The sequence below is a fragment of the Cibotium barometz genome, chromosome 13 (assembly GCF_041138505.1).
Source record: "Cibotium barometz isolate CiBa-2024 chromosome 13, ASM4113850v1, whole genome shotgun sequence".
NCBI classification, from domain to species: domain Eukaryota; kingdom Viridiplantae; phylum Streptophyta; class Polypodiopsida; order Cyatheales; family Cibotiaceae; genus Cibotium; species Cibotium barometz.
Genome location: NC_141058.1, coordinates 4,676,815 through 4,690,996, shown reverse-complemented (window position 1 = coordinate 4,690,996; position 14,182 = coordinate 4,676,815).

Genomic DNA, 14,182 nt, shown 5'->3' with positions numbered 1-14,182 from the left:
CCGATGTATTTTACCAAGAATACACCCCACATACATGTCTAGTAGGGGTCTCAAGAGTTGGCAACTCAGACACCATATTATGCCTTTGAAGGCGTAACAAACTGCCATAATTCAGATGGCCAAATCGTGCATGCCATAATTCTACATCACTCATAGCACGAGTCATAGAGACTGAGCAAGCATCCTGCTACAACTTCTCAAATTGTATAGGCCATGAAACAAGGTACCTGAGGCAATGATAGAATAACCATCATTTCTATCCTAAACTGTACATCTGTCATCCACAAATTTCACCGTCAAGACTGACAGGGCTAAGGCTAAAACTGACAGCAAGTTCTTCTTAATGCCTGTCTCATATAAAACTTTATAGAAAGAGTAAATGCGCCCCCATTTGCAGAAGTGAGCACACCTCTACTAAACTCCTTTGACAGGATATGAAGAACCGTTTGCGCGATTCCTACACTTGGGACAAGTTTCAGAGATGAGAATAATTTTTTTAATGAAGTAATGTGCTTACTAGCACCATTGTCAAAGTACCAAGCATCCGATTCTGCCACCACTGATATGCATACATCATGAACAGAAGGGTCATAACTGTAATGTATAGTCCATGCCTAATCATCTTGTATAAAACTTATAGTTTCCTTCTTCTTTGCACTTGGCCCAGATGCATCAGCCACAACCATGTCTGGAGCCCAAATTCGCACTGTTTTGGCACAGCTTCCTCAACCCTTCAGGAGCAATTCTGATGCATTGGATGATAAATAATGTATTTTTACATATGATTAAGGGTATTTTTATCTTGTAAATTACTGTTTTTCATAAGGTTAACATCTAAGATCTCTAGATTGTGTCTCGCTCACCTCGAATGTGCCGAGCTAGTTGCATGTCCTTGTGTGGCAGATATGGTAATCCTCTTTGCATGTATTGCAAGGAGGTTGGTGTCTTCAAAAAGCCCAACAAGGTAAGCCTCGGAGGCTTCTTGCAATGCTTCAAGGGCAATCCCTTGCACACAAAACTCTGTTCTATATTTTTGGAGAATCTCCTTCACTGTGTGAGCGAAAGGGGCTCTTCTTATCATAGCAACTCAGTGTTCCTCTGATAAAACTTGATTTCTTGTAGAGCCCTATGCCCTTGACGCATCCTTCTCCTTCTTGGAGCTCTTTGTGTTGTGTTGGTGCGTTGGCGAGGTTGGGACTTCTTTGGCTTGAAGAGCTTGAACTTTCTACGTCTGAATCCTCCTCCTCCTGTTGCTGTGGTACTTGTGTATCAAGTTCCTCCCGGGTAGGTAGGGGACCCTATCCTAGTAGTAGGGTCTTGCCACCTATGGTGCTGCGCAATGTAGGAATGTTTTCACCAACCCAGTCGAACTGCTCATCATTGACCTCTCTGTCTTGATCTCTGGGGTGGCTGCATTGTGGGGTCTTCTTCACACGTAGGACTGTGCTAAACATTATGCAGATAAAGATCGTAGACAAATCATCTTTGAGGAAGGTGATAAAGTGTTTTTAAAGGTTCCCACACACTCTGAATCTTTGAAAACGGGGAGAAGTCCAAAGCTATCTCCACGGTATTTTGGTCCATTTACAATACTTAAAAAAGTAGGTAGTATTGCTTATAAGTTAGCTTTATCAGAAAGCTCTAAAGTTCATCGAGTTTTTCACGTCAGTAGACTAAAAAAGAAGTTGAGTGATGACGATAATCTCGTTAGTCAAGAGATCCTAGTAGAACTTATTGTACTCCCATCCTTACCACATGAACCAAAAAAAATCTTGGATTTCCAAGAGAAAAGAACTTGATACTTTGTATGACAGGAGTGTTTAGCCAAGTGGAAGCATAGACCAGAAGAAGGTTCTACCTGGGAAAAGATAAGCACACTCAGAAAGAGATTCCCGAATTTTATTTTCGAGACAGAAACTCCTTAAGAGGGGATTAATGTCATGACGACGGGATTCAGTGGGAATCTAGAGAGCTCAACCACCTGTGCAAGGTACATGTGGGGTTTAGGGCAGCCAAAATGACCAAGTGCGGACCCAAGAGTGGCTAGACACTACTGAGAGTGGCCGGGCACATGTGAAGAGCAACAAGCTAATAAAAGGGTTGGGTCCAATCTTAGAGGGTCTAGTCTTTTTTGGCTGTGGTTGGGAGGAGAACTAGGAGCTCAGCACCCCTTATGGTGAAGAAGAAGTAGAGCAGTCTTGGGCCGCCTCAACAAGAATTTACCAAAGTAAGGTTTTGATCCAAAACCATTTACCGGTTTCGGCAATTTGACACTATCAACTGTTGTGAGCTTGAATGTTTTGGATATCTGGTATGAACCTATCCAACAAAGCTTTACTTTCTAGGGTGTGGACCCATTCTTGAATTAAAAAATAAGACTATGGCACCAATATCTAAGATCCAATACATAGAATTCTGATTTACCCAAAGCTTTCTCTGCCCCAACACTGGATGACATTGGACATCCAAATACTCTTCTGCAACCGCTTCTCATTAAGAGCAAGTAATTATTGAAATCTATTTTCTTCGGACTCTCCTGAGGATAATCTGGTAGTAACTACCACTTGTAAACTTGGCACCATAAATTCTATGGGGGAACTACTACCTCCAGCTTATACACCATGGAAAATGGTGTCTGCCCTGTCTGTCCTATAATTAGTTCAGAACTCCGATAATACATGATGCAGCTTTTGATCTCAATCTGTCCGAGTTCTCATCATTCACTACTTTCTTTAGAATCCTTTGCAAGATCTTGTTGGAAGACTCCACCTATCCTTTGCAATCTGTCCGGGTTCTCATTCACTACTTTCTTTAGAATCCTTTGCAAGATCTTGTTGGAAGACTCCACCTATCCATTGGCTTGTTTGGATAGTACACTATGGACTTCTCATGCATTATCATTAAAAGAGATGCAAAGGACTAGAATTGTCTCTTTAGGGTCACCTACCTTTCGGCAGAATGTCATGTCGTATTCCATTTACCTGAAGTAGCCCCTTACCTTGACAAGGTCGAACTCACAACCTTTTGCAACCAATCCCCATGGGACCCAGATCTACCCTACACTACATTGCTGACCTCCACCAAAGCTCTTGCGACGAGAACCCAGCAGGTAAGGTACATTGCATACATATATTCACAAATATCCTTTGTCATGCCATTGACAAAGAGTTTCCCGCTCTATGCCTCGCCCAGCCCATTCGTGCCTTTGTGGTTCCACGTTTCACCGACACTCCCAAGCCCCAACCTCTTCTGAAGACACACAAATGAGAGCCATCCCATAACCCATCCATTTCGTCCCTCCACGCCAGCAATGGAGGAACCTTCAACTGCCCACTCAACGTTGGCTCCAACATAATTACGACCTCAACCTCTTGCCAATCACCATCCACATTCCCCAATCCACTCAAGGAGAAGCTCCTCTTGGCTTTGCCAATGATATGTTTGAGCCTCACGACTTCTTTGCACCTAACCCACATCCGAGAGAGGTGTGTGGAGACAAGCTGAAGATTCCCATCAAAAGAGTCACGAAAGGGACCCATGAGATGGCTCCCACCACCCTCCCCAAATCCGTGACCAACTCCTACTTCGTCCTGATCTCCACCACATCTACTTTGGTTAGCATTCCACCCTTGGGAGCACTCCATACCCACTTGGGAGCACTCCATACCCACTTGTGGGACACCCTCAAGGCTGCTACTATATAGATTAGTCTCTCACAGACCATCTCATTCCACTAAAATCACCCCATGCTTTTGTCGCTTTCCCCATTACTTCTGACATCCACACGCACCCATGTCAAGTTTATCGGCCATTTCGCCGAAACCTCTAAGCGTCACATCCTTTGGCAACAACAAGATGTCAAGAGCCAAGATGCATACATCTGGGAAGAGGGCCAGAAGCTTAGCGATTCCCAACAATTTCTTCAAGCCACCCATGAGACGAATGACAAGCTTGAAGCCAAGCTAGACGTGAAATCCATTGGCTTTAGAATGAGCTTGTGGCAACCGAAACCACCCAGGAGGAGCTAGTCCACACGCACAAGTGGGACATGGATGCCCTCTTAACTTCAATACCAAGCCCTCCAAATTGCCAAGGTTGTGGCAACCTAGGCACATGAAGCCCAAAGAGACCAACTCCTAGATGAGATGAAGCAAGCTAAGCTGAAGAGGCCCAAGCGTTAGGTGTAGCTAACCAATTTGAAAAGTGAGTGTGATGCTGCCCTCGCTACAACACATGAGGCCACCAAAGCTCTCACCGACTTTGAAGAAGAGTACAATCATCACAATCATGCAGTGAGCAAAGCGGTCGCTAGGGCAGCCACCTACCAAGATTGGCAGAAAACCAACACATACAATTTAACATATTAATACATTATAATCAATTGATAACATAAATAGATATTAGTACATATTACCATACATCTACAAGATAAACAGTGACGGCATAACATATCTTTGTATTATTATGAAAGCTCATTGTTGGTGATTTTCATTACAATGTGAGCTTGCGTCTTGTGCTATAAGATAATCGAAAAAGATACAAAGTGACACATACGATTTTAGTATGCCAAGATTTGATTTGTGGGCATCTTGGACCATGGGCAAGACACCCCCCTAAGAGTGTTAGAGATAATTGTAATCACAGGTTGCAAATGAGCAGAAAAACCAGACGTCACCTCTTCATGGATTTCTCTCAAATGACCGACAATTAGGTCAAATGTTGTGGTGAGTCTAGGCACCCAGATGAGGAGAGATTAGCCCTAAAGTGGTTTGGATAATGGTGGAAAGGATTGAGAGAACGAAGATAAGCAAGTTAGGATAACAAGAAGGAGAAGTGGATAAGCTTGTGATTAGGAGAAGCTCAAAGGAGAGATGGAGGCTCTGATACCATGTTGAGAAACATGGGTATCCCGGACATGTGCATGGCTATGTTGATTAGTACTAATCCTATATTAATCTAGTGATTAAGCTAATCTAAGGTGGGTGATACCTAACCATAGACATGATGATTAATTGCTAAACTAATTAAAGTTAGACTCAAGCACAATTAGGTTACAACATAAAGAGGCTTGCGAGCTTGCTTCATGTTTCATTGCTTGAAATGACCCTTTTTATATGGGTGGGTACAACATTGGCTTTGTTGGCTCATGTGGGATAATTCCACCTTTGCTCATACGGCTGCTTGCTAGGCTTGTACTTTATCTAGACTACTCATACTCACTCCCTACCAACTTCTGTGCTCAATGGCACCACATTACTCAACATTATTCAAGATGACAAGGTGGCAAAACAAACAAAATCGTTAAAAACCCCTTCCCTTATGGTAATAATAGATTTTGAATATTCCTTCCCAAGGCTCAATGCATGTTTAACACGTGGAATACAATATTCAACATGCAAATTGTGAACGGAAATAGAATAAGAACTAATTTTGGTAATTTACCAAAGTAAGGCTTTATCGGAAACCATTTACTAGTTTCAGCAATTTGACACTATCCATTAGTGACCTCGAATTTTTCGAATCCAATCCTTCTGGATACCCCATATGAATCTATCCAGTGAAGCTTCAGCTTTATGCGGTGTGGACCCATTCTTGAATTGAACAATCAGACCGGTCACCATATCAAAGATCCGGTACTTAGAATTCTGAACTACCCAAAGCATTCTCTGATTATGGATGACATCGGACATCCAGATACTTTGCAACTGCTTCTCATCAAGAGCAAGTAATTATTGAAGTACATTTGCTTCGAACTCTCCTGGGGATAATCTAGCAGTAACTACCACTCGTAAACTTGGCACCACAAATTCCATAGGAAGTACTGCCTCCAGATCATACACCATGCAAAACGACATCTATCCTGTTGTGCTAACTTAGTAGTCTGGAATACCCATAATGTGGAATGCAACTTCTGATCCCAATTTATCCAGTTCTCATCCACTACTTTCTTTAGAATTCTTTGCAAGATCTTGTCGGAAGACTCCGCTTATCCATTGGCCTGTGGATAGTACACTATGGACTTCTTGTGCATTTTCATGTATTGTTGTGTCAACTTTTGTATTACTCCATTAAGAAAATGACCACCTTGGTCAGTGAGACCAATTCTACAAGACATCCAATCCTTGTCCCGATCAGCTCATACAAAAGTTTGGCCACTGCATTAACTTTATTATCTCTCAAAGCTCTGGCTTCTACTCATTTGGTATAGTAATCCATTGCCACTAAAATATACTTGAGTAGGAGATTTAAACGGCCCAACAAAATCTAGACGCCATTTTTGAAAGGGTTCCAAAGGTAGTACTGGAGTATGAGGCATTCAATTTGCTTCATATGGCTGGCCCTATCTTTGACAAACATCACACTCAACGAGCAAACTTTCAAGCGTCATTTAACACCATGGGCCACCCTAATCTTGCTTGAAAGATCTTTCAAGCTCCAACTTCTTCAGAAAAATGGGCCTCCATTAATACTGCTTTTGCTGCTCATCTGATTGCACACACCGATGAACAATTTGATCATGCCCATTTTATACATTTGTTTGAAAATCACCAAAAATGTTTTGATGTGGAGTGCTAATTTCTTCTGGTGATCTCTGTTTATTCCTTTTGGAAAAACTATCTTTTGCCAGAAAAACAAGCATCTCATTATACCAATCCGGGTAAAAAGGTATTTGAAACAAATCTGCATTTGGTAAACCGATCCATTATACCTTCTGGTGGCTCCCCAAAAAACAAGCATCTCATCATATCAATCCAGGGGAGTAGATATTTGAAACAAATCCGCATTTGGTAAACTGATCCATTATACCTTCTGCTCCCTAGTTTCAATTATGGACAAGAAATCCGCCACTACATGCTGGTTACCCAGGGTGTGATAAATTATGAAATCACATTCCTGCAATATTAGCATCCATCTTGTTAATTTTTAAGCTTATTCACCAAGAAAAGCAAGCTTGGTAATCTACATTAGAACTAAATTTGTTCCCAAAAAGAAAGTGGTGGAATTTCTTAACACAATAATTAATTCTGAGAGCTTTCCTTTCTATAGTAGAGTAATTCTTTTTTGCTTCGGACAGCATCTGACCGACAATACATTGGGTCGAACCATACGTCATCACATTCTGGCATGAGCACTCCCAAGTGCCACTTCTTCAGATGCATCGATGAACACATGGAAGAGTCTAGACCAATCTGGCAGACCAATCTGGCAATTGAACAATTGGAGCAACAGCTAATAGAATCTATAAATATCTAAAAGCTTACTGACATTGTAATGCCCAACTGTACTGCCCAATCATACTGAACCTTTTTCTTTGTAAGGAGATACATGGGATATACCACATGTGACTGTCTCAAAAGAAAATTATGCCATTTGATATGTCCCAAGAATCAACCTAATTCTTTGATATTGCGAGGTGCCCTCAAAGCTTTAATCACTTCCACTTTTTTTATAATCCATTGTGAACAAATCATGCCCCCAAAAGAATTCCACTAGCCACCACAAAGGTGCATTTAGTCGGATTCAGGCTTAAGCGGGTAGAACATTATTTTTCCAAACACAATGTTAGACACAAAAGATACTCCACTATTTTGCTAAAAACATTGAAAATCATCCAACAATACTCTCATAAAAGTGACTAAGTATTCATACAATATCTCTTAGACCATTCTTTGAAATGTGCTGCTGAAGCATTCTTGAGGGCAAAAGTTATCACATTAGCTTTCCATTATGTCACAAAGGCCGTCTTTTCCCAATCCTCAAATTGCTTCATTCAATTTTTTGTAATCCACACATACACGCAACTTCCCATTCTTCTTCAAAACTATTACAATGGGTAAGGGCTAAGTCACCTTATCTACGAGATAAATAAAACCTACCTTTAAGTTTTATCAATCTCTGCCTTGACATGTTTTGCATAACCCCTTCATATCTAGGCAAACACATGCACATATGATTTTAATAACTCATGGAGTTTCTTTTTAAATTTTGGATGCAATCGACTACTTATCCGTACCATCTTCGAATCCTTCTCTCTCAAATTCATGTCTTCAAGATCATCTTTCTTAACTCCGCGGGTGTGCTTCATTCGCTTCTCATGTGCTTCCTCTGTTGCCACACAAGAGCCTTGATTTCTTTCGGCACGCATGCTACATCAAAGAGGTTAGCTTGTAGTAGTGGTGATGTATGCAGATCGCCAGTTGGGATATACTGAGACACAACCTGGTCCACATCCACCTCAAACAATGACACCGAATCCAGATTTTGAGTGAGAATCTCTTCCTCATCAATATCTAGCCCCTCAAACCAATTCAGACCTTCAGCACATCAAGCAGACTGACTACTGCAACATATCTCTGGACACCACTTGTACTCGGACCTTCTTCTTTCGGTTCCGAATTGTAATCTATTCAATTGCCCAGTCATGCTTGATTTTTACTTGCCGACCGCAGCCAAGGTCTACCCAACAACACCGGGTAAGATTTGGAGATCCCCTCGATCTTAAACACAATAAATGCTACTGGGAAATCATATCCCAGCTATCTAGATATCTGTAAAACAACTGATCCAATGTTATATTAAGCTTCATGTCTTTAAGATCTTCCCACAAATCATACTCAACATTGGTCTTATTATCAGCCCCATGCTTCACCTTCTTTTCACTTTTTTGGACCGGGGTATCCTCCCTTATTTTAGTTTTCTGTGTTGGGGCATCCTCCCCATGTTTTCTGTGTTGGGGCATCCTCCCCATGTTTTCTGAAGCATCTTGCTTCTGGTTGCTTTATCCTTTCGGATGAACACCAACCAACTGGATTTCCTTCACACATCCAGTCCGTGTACTAGCACTCTGGCCTTCCATGACCTTACTGCTTTCTTCCTAGATTCTAGATTCTTCTGGTACTATCCGAAACTATTGTGCATTCTCTTGTCCTCTAGGCTACTCCGAATTGGTGACATAAGTACTTCTTAGACCTTTCTCTTGTATCTGCGTAGCCGTACCATCCACCGGACCATTTTTCAGCCTCCGCAACTTGTTAATTGTTCCAGACCTCCTCTTGTGATTTTTGCACTAACTTGGCAACATGGTCTTGGACACGCCATTGTTTCGTCCAATCCGCGGGCCTCTCCTTTGTCCTTGGCACTTCCCAACCCCCTTCTTCCACCATGGGCCCGCACAAAAGCCACCCACACTCAGGTCCATTGAGGCGACAACTGGTTTTAACTTTTTTACACAATCCGCATACAAAACCACTCCCCATCAAGGCTTTAGTTGGCCGATCCGCGTTATCTACCCTACTTTGGAGAGTGTGGAACTTAGATGCATAATCTTCTACAGGTAAACTGTTTTTCTCTAGATGATGCAGCTTATCCAGCACCTACAAGGACGTCTCGTCTTTTCGGAAGCATGTTGTAGGTTCTTGAAAAAGTGAAAAATGATTGGGGCCATATTGAGCATGCCAATTGGTTGCTTGACCATCAAAGGTTCTCCTGAAGGCATTCCGCTTTGTGGCATTGGAGACAGTGGGTAGCATGTTATTGGCATGCGAGAAGTTGGTGACATGGGTATCTAGATCCTCCTCTTCCTTTCCAGTGAACTTGAGAGACACCTGATGGGCCACACCCGATGGGCCATGAGAGCAGGATGTTGGGGTAATACTACCATACCAAGGCCAAGAGGAACACAAGGTCTGACATTTATACCAAGAATAGCGAAAAGGAGACCGAAAATCAACAAAGTCCACGCCCGTACAACCTCATCTGGGGTCCCTAATTGACTGTCAGATCCTCTTCACTGAAGGTCTCCTTCCACATCTCCTCTACATCCCCATCTGGACAACATCAACCCCCTTGGACAGTCTTTGCCAGCCAGCTCAGTGAGTTGGGCACGCTACAGAGACGAGCTTCGTAATGCTGCCCGCGGTCGGTCATGTGCACCACCGCCTTTAGTGGTCATTCATTCTAAAGGTTTCCAAATCATCAAGCTCCTGCTTGGTATGCAGATCAAAAATTAAAGTCATTCCACTCAACAACGGAAGAAACGGACAAAAATCCTCAAACCACATGGGATGGGTAATGGCACCGAAATGAAATTACTAATAATAACTCGACCCTTTAGAAAGATGGATAGTATTGCATTCGATACAATCGACAATACCCCAATAACTAGCTTATTGAATAGCAAATAATTCAGCCAGACAATAATTCATATATGATAAAGCATAGGTGTTGATAAACATAACCCAACGTAAACTAGAGGAGTTTGTGCAGGGGCCATATTGTGATGAATAAATTCAACGTTTCTGCTCTCCAAAGGACCTTTGACTACGATTGCTCGCTTGACTGGGAGAGGGAATCCCTCAACCAATGACAAGTCCATGATAATGGAACAACATTCTAAAGTAAAATCAAGAGACACACAGGAGAATCAAACACAACAAGATCGCCAAAAGTGTTGGCAGCAACCAACAAGCCTTGGTTTAACATATTAATACATTACAATCAATTGATAACATAAACAGATATCAGTACTACATACCAGACATTTACAAGATAAACAATGACATCATATCGGATCTCTGTATTGTTGTAAAAGCTCTCTCTGACTACTGATGATTTTCATTACAATGTGAGCTTGCGCCTTGCATTATAAGATAATAAAAAAAGATATAAAACTAAGGTTTAATACTATATGGATAATACTATGGATTAACAACCTCCACATCCACAAAGAAACCCTCATCACTGAGGCACTTGCAGAAATTCATAAAATGGAGTCCCTCTCCTGTAGTTAAACCCCATTGGAAGGAAACAACCAAAGAAAGCTAGACATGTTTCTCTCATGGGCTACCAACCTCAATACCTTTCCAACCATGAGTCAATCTCCTATGGATACCCTTACCCTCATCAATCGCACTCTGGCCATGCATTTGCTTCAATTTAATATATTTTTATTGGACCCCATTTCCACCCCCACCTTCCATACCATCTTAGCCCGCATCAACACCATGCGGCAACCCATCCTCGCCATCTTATTCATGGACATTATACTCCTATACACCATTGAATCCCATCCACTTGTGTCCAACCCAACCACTTGGTGTCACATGAATTCCACATGAGAAAGATCATTTCCTCAATCTCACGGCACCACCGGGTCTCAACTTCCCCATCCATGCAGACCCACTTTACTTGGCCATGATAGCCATGAAAACCCTTGTTTACCGAGTAGTGAAGTCTTCTTTCTGCCAGCTTTGTAACATGCCCAAAAATCAACACCACCTTGGGCATATATCATATGGTCTATTCTTACCTCGAAAAAGCCGTGGCCAATGGAGAAGCCACCATTTGGACCATCCATGTGGCTTACCCATAGGACATCTCCAAATCCATAAGTCCGAAAATGAGGATAATCTTGCTTGCTCGATGGATGCATGCTAGATAGGTTTGGCTGTAGGTTATCTTCTTGCATGAGCTTACGCTTCATTCCCCATCTTTTGTATGAGAGAACTATTGCGAAGGACCATCTCTTGTTGCCTCCATCTAGGCGTAGAGAGATCTCCCTTTACCTCGCCAGCAAAGGAGCATTCCTATGTGACAATGAGAGCGCACTAACATAGGAAAGCTGATCTAAGGCAAGACCTAAAGACATATGCTTTGACAAGGCTAAGATAAGCTCTTCACACACACTTTTTTTTTGGTAATATCCAGTGCAGTATATTTATATGCTCATTAATTTACAAGATGGGAAGTCTCCGAAGCGGAGAATATCCCAAATGTCAGAAACATAAAGAGAAAAGCTCTAAACAAGAAGCATCCATATCACCCTCATGGCAGGCATCATATAAGGATTGCCGCAATGAGGCTCTGAAGGATTCATATGACTGGTGATTCTGCCGACGCAAGTATGCCAAATTATGCTCACTCCAAATTGTCCAAAGAGCCCAATATCTCACCCAAGAGAGAAATAGTGAGTATTGGGACAAAGACCGCATATATTTGCCAAAAAGCCAGAAATGTTTCCCAAATCTGTGACTAGGGAAACGGAGCCGAAGAAAATCTGAAATTCTCCTGAGAAGGATATCCTGGAACAAGGGCAGTGCCAGAGTAGATGAAGTACAGTCTTTGAGGGAGCCTGACATCTTAGACATGTGGAAGGTGCAATGTGACGTTTAGCAAGTATGACCCCCACTGACAATGTGCCTGTCAAACATCTCCAAAGAAAAAGTCTTTGTTTCAATGGCATTTTACACTTCCACAACATCCGGAGATTCTTCCGCCACCATGAGAGAGGCTTCCTTATATGCCACAGAGAATTAGCATGTTGATGAATCCATGGGGCAGGCTGAAGAAGCCTATAGGCTTTGATGGAGGTTAAGGCAGGAAGGGGAATAGGATGAATGCATGTAGTAGATAGTTGTGGCTGACACAGAGAAGCTCTTCACACACACACACACACACACACTTACATATATGTATGTATACATGTATATGTATGTATGTATACATACATATATACGTGTGTGTGTACACACGCGTTGAACGGTGTGTGTGTGGAGTGACATTGGTGTAGAGCTGAGTTAGGCTCGCCTGCTCCCTCGACCTGCTCGCCTGCTGCTCTGCTCGACCTGCTCGCCCCTTGTGTGTGCACGTGTGTTGAGGCGCGTGGATCCTGGACTGTGTCGACCCTGCAGCCCTCATCGCGACCTTCTGGGGGTCCCCTCTATGCGCACAGATACACCGTTTTCTCATCGTCAATCTGCCCCTCTTCCTCTCTTCCGCGACCTGTGTGCGTGTGTAGGAGTGTGTGTGTGTGTGTGCGGGTGTGTGTGTGTGCGCGCGCCTTGCTACAGGTCTCTGTTTTCCCTTCTGTGTAAGATAGTATTCCCGCAAGCCTCCTGTCGCAACAAGTTTCGGGCTTTCCCATCACTATTCAGTGCCTTGTCGAAATAGCGCTGTCCCCCCTTTTTTCCGATCTGTGTCTTCCTACTGAATCGAATAGTCTCGATGGCAGAAACAAGCAAGTATTATGTCAAGAGAGCACTTTCTCCTGAACCTAAAAGACAATCAAGGGAAACTCTGCCCCCCATAGCTCCTTCATCTGAAGATGCTTCCTATGTGTTTGACATGTTGAATGAGGATTTTCAACAAAGTAGAAGAGAATGGATACTACCTGCTCCGGAACTCAACAAGATGAAGTTGCCTTCTCTTGTGCATCCTCTGAAGAAGCTCTCTCAAACTGCAATCATCATCTTTTTTCCAGGCAAAATACCCTCGGCTAATGATGTGGGACAATGGGTGAATTCTCTCCTAGGTGGATGCTATGTAGAAGGAGTCTATTTTGCCTCCAGAGGATTTTATGTTCATCTCTTGGATGCATTGACAAAACAAAAGATGCTGGAAATGTCCCCTTTATTTTTTGGCCGTCAAATGGTGCACATCATGCCTTGGTCTCCTAATAAGGATTATCAGAATCTCATCAAACATCACTGCCCTGTAAGGGTTGAAGTCGTTGATTTTCCAGATTACATGAGAATAGAGCTTCCAGGCTTAGCGATGACATTGGGACAAGTGATATGTCCCCCTCGTCCCACAGGTAATAAAAATCGTTTTTGCATCTTATGGGATACTGATAGACCAATCCCCTCTTCTATTGCAGTTGAGAGATTGAGGGTGTTAATTTGGGAAAGAAATATTTCACTTTGAAATGGAGCATTTTTGCTGGAGCTTGTTTCTCTTGTCACAAGTTCGGGCATCTAGCTTCTGAGTGTCCCTCTATCCTTCATCCGCCTCCTCCAGCTGCCATTCCTCCGCCATCTAATAAAGGAGGTCAAAAGACATATGTGGAAAAGATTGAAGCTAAAGGAGCAAAGCCTTCAGCTCATACAGGGAGCCAAGCCAATTCAGTTCAAAACAAGGATAAAGGAAAAAGCAAGCTAGTGGAAAATAATTCATCTTCTCACGAGGGTTGGCAGAATGCAAAGAAGACGGTGCCTCTCAAACAAAGACCTCTCCAATCTCGTAATTGGGATGCTTCTGCTCCATCTCCTGGTCCTTCTACCTCTTCGGACAGCCCCATCTCAAAGGCATGGGTCAATGCAGTCAAGAAGGGTATTCCACTTTGTGAAGAAGATGATCTAGTCAGGGAATTGGATTCTGAGGGGGTCAGCAAGACCCTGTGGCAATG